This window comes from Glossina fuscipes, unplaced genomic scaffold, assembly GCF_014805625.2.
Source record: "Glossina fuscipes isolate IAEA_lab_2018 unplaced genomic scaffold, Yale_Gfus_2 2, whole genome shotgun sequence".
Classification (NCBI taxonomy): domain Eukaryota; kingdom Metazoa; phylum Arthropoda; class Insecta; order Diptera; family Glossinidae; genus Glossina; species Glossina fuscipes.
The window spans coordinates 33,540,171-33,546,277 of record NW_023998416.1 but is presented as its reverse complement, the minus strand read 5'-3'; positions in this window follow the sequence as shown (position 1 = coordinate 33,546,277).

Below are 6,107 nucleotides of genomic sequence, written 5' to 3'. Positions count from 1 at the left end.
AGAGCACATTTATTCAGCACAACATTTGCAACACCGCGAAGAAAGTTCTAGGAATGCCATAATATATACATAGTTTTTTTTAATACCGGATTCTTAAATGAGTTAAGCAACTCTTCCTGTCTATCTGTCCGTCCTTGTAATGTCTCTGCTAAAAACAACCTTCCGGCCGCAAAAATTAAAATTATTGACTTGCGCGTGCAGTGGTATTTAACATAGGCCTAATCGGTCAAAGACATGCCTACATTACAACGTGTACCGAGCGCCTTTCCCTTTTTCAAAGAACTAAACTTTGGTTTTCCACTCCTGACTCGTAACCTACAGTAGATAAATCTATAAATACTTCAATGTATTTGCTGTGGACGATTTCTTTAAAACATCTGTAGTACGCAGGAAGAGACTCCAGAGATGGTGCCATGTTTATATACTCCTGACCTTCACCACATACTGAGTTCATTTAGACCTGTTTACTTTACTTCCGGTCAGTCTCTGCGGATTTGTATGATAAACAGTCCACTGACCGCGAAAGACTCCGCGGTCGGTTTTAAATTTCACAGGCTGGTATTGAAGTCAGTGAGATCATTGAAATTACAAAGGACGGCGTCACTGTACAAACCTAGATCTTAGGTCGGATCGAAAGCAAAAAAATGTACATCACTCATAAACTAGATTTGTTCTACTTTTTAAAAAGAAGTGGTGAGTACAAATAGTTCGTCCACAACCAAATATGATTTTCTTACTCGTTCAAATTGATAAAGGTTTATAAAAAAAGCTCGATTTATACATAGATATATGTATATAGTACAAAGAGTAAATGAATTGAAATGTGAAACTCACTCTTTGTGAAAAAATATAACAATTTTTCAAGCATTTCCTGTACACAAAAATTGAATGAAAAGTTTTTTCTTTTTGATTTTTTTATTGAATCAAACGTAATTCAATTTAACATAAACAAGTCAGATAATTATATTCGCTTTGAAACGATTGTTGGATACCAACCGTTGCAAGCTAATAAATGGTCATCCATTTCGTGATTCCGAAAGTGAATGTAATGTAAATAAAATACATTTCTGAGTAAGGTTTAGATCCAATTTTTTTCAATATATTGTTTGGACCTTGCATTGTTTGCAGAATAAAACAAATACTTGGCTGAGTGAGTCGAATGATTCTACAGTTATACATCATACTTGGTTAAATGGCTTCGTAAATAAGGATCATTGCCCTCGTTGGTGGAGAGCGAAACACATCCGATCTTTCTGAAGGGCTAAGGTTACACAAAATTAACTGTTGGGCATGGCTTTTTGGACATATAAATGGCGTTGTCATCACCGTCAATGGATAATGCTAGAGAAACATGAGAACTGCCTTATCGTGGTAAAAATCACATGAATTGGATTTGGAGGATACGTGGCTTTAACAGAATGAGCCAACGTGCTCTATACTTCATGGCATCATCCCTTTATTGTGGGAAAGTTCAACGTCAAAAATTTCCAAAACTTCCTATGCGAGTCACCGACGCAGATCATGCGAAATAAGGCCTTCAAACTTGCTACCACGAAACTAATACAGTTTCGGGAACTTTGGTGTTTCTGTTATCATTGAAGGAGTGGCTCTGTTAATTAGTACACTATTTGACTGATTATTATTACTCACACATATATTTCAACAAATCGAGTTAATATTTAACTGAAGTGTTGTTAAGGGGTTAATTGATTTTTTGCTCATAGGTTTTGCTTTTGCAGAATTCAAATGATTTTTCAATAATCGATTATCCTTTCACATTGTAATACCTTTGTTTTAGCACATTAAATATTTAACAAGTCCTCATATATTTCATTATATCAGCCCCAGATAAAACACATGATTTGATCTTTCCTAAAACTTCTTCTTCATATAACATAGTAAATGGCAAAATCTTCAGAGCTGCACTACAATAATCGGAATGAACTACAATTTTGCTCCTTTGGCTTTTAGGAGTTTGTACCAACATTATCTTAACAAGGTACGGTTGTCCTCCCAATCCGTAGCATCTTCAATATCAAATAAACTATTATGCACTTATATATATACCATAGCGCATATTCACTTAGAAACACAGTTAAATTAATTTTGCTTTGCAAACGTTGAAGATAGTGTGGCGTCCTATAAAGTAGGAGTTAACAGAATTTTTGTCCACACAAACAATGAGTATAAAAGAAAGAGCAATCATATGGCTGTTAAATAACAGCGTTAAGACTGTCATTGATAATGGGAACACACAAAGTGCGTAATAATCTCTTGTATTGAATTTAGAAGAAAATGTTCGAAAATTTTGGAATTTAGTTGTCTCTGACACAACGTAACAGTTTAACAAAATTCTTGTTCATACACCCTGCGAATATAGAAGAGCAAGCAATCAAATGGTAATTGGTAGCAACGCTACTACTGTTATTGATCACAGAAACCCAAAAAAATACCTGAGATTTTACTGTTTGCGTATTTGCAGCAGATGTTGAAACATCTTGTCATTTAGTTGTCTCTGATACTACAGTATCAACAAACAACAGCAACCAGAGTATCAACAAACAGCGCGATAAGAATTTCCTTTGAATAATCTCGTTTACTTCGGATCAATAATTGTTGTTTAAATCCTTTTTGTATAAAAAGTCCAATTTGAGCAACAATTTTTCTTTTTCCTAATAATCTAACTTGCACACATTGGCAATTTGCAAACAAAACAGTGCGAAAAGTAGACGAAGTGGAAGTCCTTCTATTGAAAGCATGCTGAACCAAAAAAATAAATACAATATGTACCGAACAACATGAATTACAAGAGAGCAAAAGATAAAAGAATTTCAAGCAAAATCTTTTCTTCGAAAAATGTGTCGTTAGATGTAAACTTATTTAAAATATGCACAAAAAGAAAATGTTATCAAAGTTTGGACTTGGGAGAACAAACGAACAGCATATAGCATGACGAAAAAATCATACATAAACTAAACCTTAAGTATATCCATGCATTAAATTTTACAGCAAACCCAGTAATAATAAAAGAATAGGGTAACGAGAAAATTTTGTTAGGAATAAATGTAAGTAAATTTTGATAGGAATGTATGTTTGAATGCAAGAAGAAAGTCATTCATTACTCAGTATTTCATAGATTCGCATAAGTTGGAGGATGTCGATTCGAACCCAGATTTAAGCGTTCTATTTGACCATAGGTTCCATTTTAACTTGCATATTGAGCTCTCGTTAAGCAGTGGTTTAATAAAAAGGTGGTCCAAAGAGCTTGATGATCCCTACATTACGAAAAGGCTGTACATGTTGTGTTTGGTTAGACCCACAGTCGAGTATGCCTCTGTTATGTGGTCTCCTCCATATAAGTGCTATGTAGATTCAATTGAATCTGTTTGCTTGTTTGTTCTTGGCGTTTCCTTCGTAATCAAATTAATAAATGGCACAATTGACTCGCCCGCATTACTTCGTGAGATTGGCTTTAATGTCCCTAAGCGCTTCTCTAGGCACTTTATCTTGGTTAAGCTTAGTCAGTGGAAATATATTTATGAGCTGTTTAACTCGCTCAGAGTTGTTTGCCAGAACCTAAATGACGTCTTTCACTTATTCTCCTTATCGGACTCTTCAAAGTCCATTAAAGCAACATTGCTTAATACGCGCGATTTACCTATGTCGTACTTAAACCAGCTTTTAACCTTAAAAGTCGTTACGACTCGAGAATGAATTGTTGTTAACTATTATCGGTTGCCAAGCTTATGCATGATTGCGATGGCTTAGGGGTTCATTTGCAATTTGGTCCTGTACCGGTTGTAAGCGTGGCTCTACGCTGGTTGTACATGCTTTTTTCTTTTTTTTTTTTTTTCTTTCTTATTTGTTTTATTGCACTTATACTAAGTTTTAATATTAATTAATATAAGTTTTGCTTGAAGTTTCAATTGAACTCGACTGTTATTTGTTCTGTTGAGTTTCATGTATAAGTAGAATTAAGTTAGAAGGAGAGCTCATGTACGCTAGGAGTAAATGCAAGTACATATTACTCCCTCCACCGAAAAATGAGTTTCATTGCACAACAATTGAAATGGAAGCGAAAGGTTTGACATAATTGCTCTTAGAAGGTTACAGACAACCATGATCAAAGTAAACAAACGTCTGTAACTTACGATCCATCGTCATAAGCAAGTGCGCTAGTGAATTCTAAAAGAAGATTGTAGGGCAACCTGGGCCAAAATAGTTCCAACTTGGTTCTGTTATAAATTTATTTGACCATTAGCGACTTTATCTCACACTGTATTTGGGAAATAAGGGGAAATTCATATTGAACAAATTGCTGACCCATATTGAACTTAGTTTCTTCAAACCAAACCTCCCCGATTTAAAAATACTTATTTGCTTTTTGGTAGATAGATTGGCGAGCGTGTATAAATTGAATCAAATTCTCAGATAGAGAATTACGTATACACAGATAGATTGTTATGTACATTATATAAACACTCAATTCTTGTTCTTCCTTTCTCCAGTTATTACTCTATCTACTGCGCTTACAATTTACCTTAAATTATACTTTTTTGCAAATAATGTTTTACATACCTAATATGTACATATAATAATTAACATATAATATGTACATGTATTTGTGTTATATATAAAAATATATATGATGTAATAAGCGGAATATTCATGCATATTATTCGGTAGTTGTTATACAAATCGCTAGTGTTTGTAAAGATACCGAAAAGCTACATACACAATACATTTACACAATTATATATTATATAGATAAACTCTAGCACGCAAGCCTTCCTAGGCACTAAAGTTTCGTGTACATTCTAAAATGTTATAAAAAAATGTTATAAAAAACGCGTGAACAACCTGTGTTATCATGTGTGCTTGGCTGTCTGCTGATTCATGTAATGGACGTTTAATTATTCATAAAAACGACATTAACGCGTATATGTAAATACTTCTGCAAATGAATTTATTTTGCTTTTTGCAAACGACAAAAAAGCATTTTCTATATGTGTGAAATTCTTGGACATACGGCTGAATATCCCCTGGTTAAATATACATACACACGTTGCACTCAAAATAACTTTAAAAATATTTATACGAAATTTGTAAAATGTGTTTACTGAAATGAGTAGAATTTTATCAGAGTTAAGTGGCTTTGTTACGTAACTGCATCTAAATAGTAACGCAATTTTATTTCCCATCCAAAATAAACATAACGAAGCGTTTATAACAGAGAACACACACAAGTGTTTGCAAGCATTTTGCGCTCTACAAAATAATATAAACGATTTTTTTTATATAATAGTTTTTCAAGAAGTATTTTTAAGACGCAACTGCGAAAGTTACATCGACGTAGTAAATTTTTGATACAAATTCATTTCTGCAAATCAGTAGCTTAAAGCTGCGCAAGCGCAAGACCGTAATTATCGCATTTGAAGAGAGGAGACTTTTGTTGCTCGCACTGATCAAATTATATGCACGGGGTATGCACATTTCTGGTCATGCCGAATATTTTAGATGCCTGCAATACCAAAAAAAGTAATTGTCAAGAAGGGACTTTTTATATTTTTTGTATGTACTTGTGGCACTTAGGGCGGTCGTATGTAACAGGCGGAACGGTTTAAGATAGACCCACCTGTTACACCGATCGATTCAGAATCACTATTTAAATTGAACTAAGTCTGTTCGTCTGTCCGTTTTTTCGTCTGACGTCTGTCCATGTAAATTTGCGCTCAAGCTGCAGGTCGCAAATTTTAAGATATTTTTATGAAATTGGGTACAGTGACGTGTTTTCGCCCAATGACGAACCCTGTTGAAAATGGCTCGGATCAGTCCACTTTTTCGACCACTCTCCATATAACGCCGTATTGGGACAAGTCGCTATATGGAATCCTATGGATGATTCTACATCATTTGTACCAAAATGGAAAAAATCGGCCACTCCCCTTTAAACAGATACAGTTTCACTACTTGTTTCATTCTCTTATGTTTAAGTGGTTTCAAGAGAAGCGGAGAAATGACCTTAAAATAACTAAAAAAAAGTATAGTCTGCCACGGCCTGTCAATAAGTAGCCTTCGCGACCTTAATATATGACGACCTTTCACAA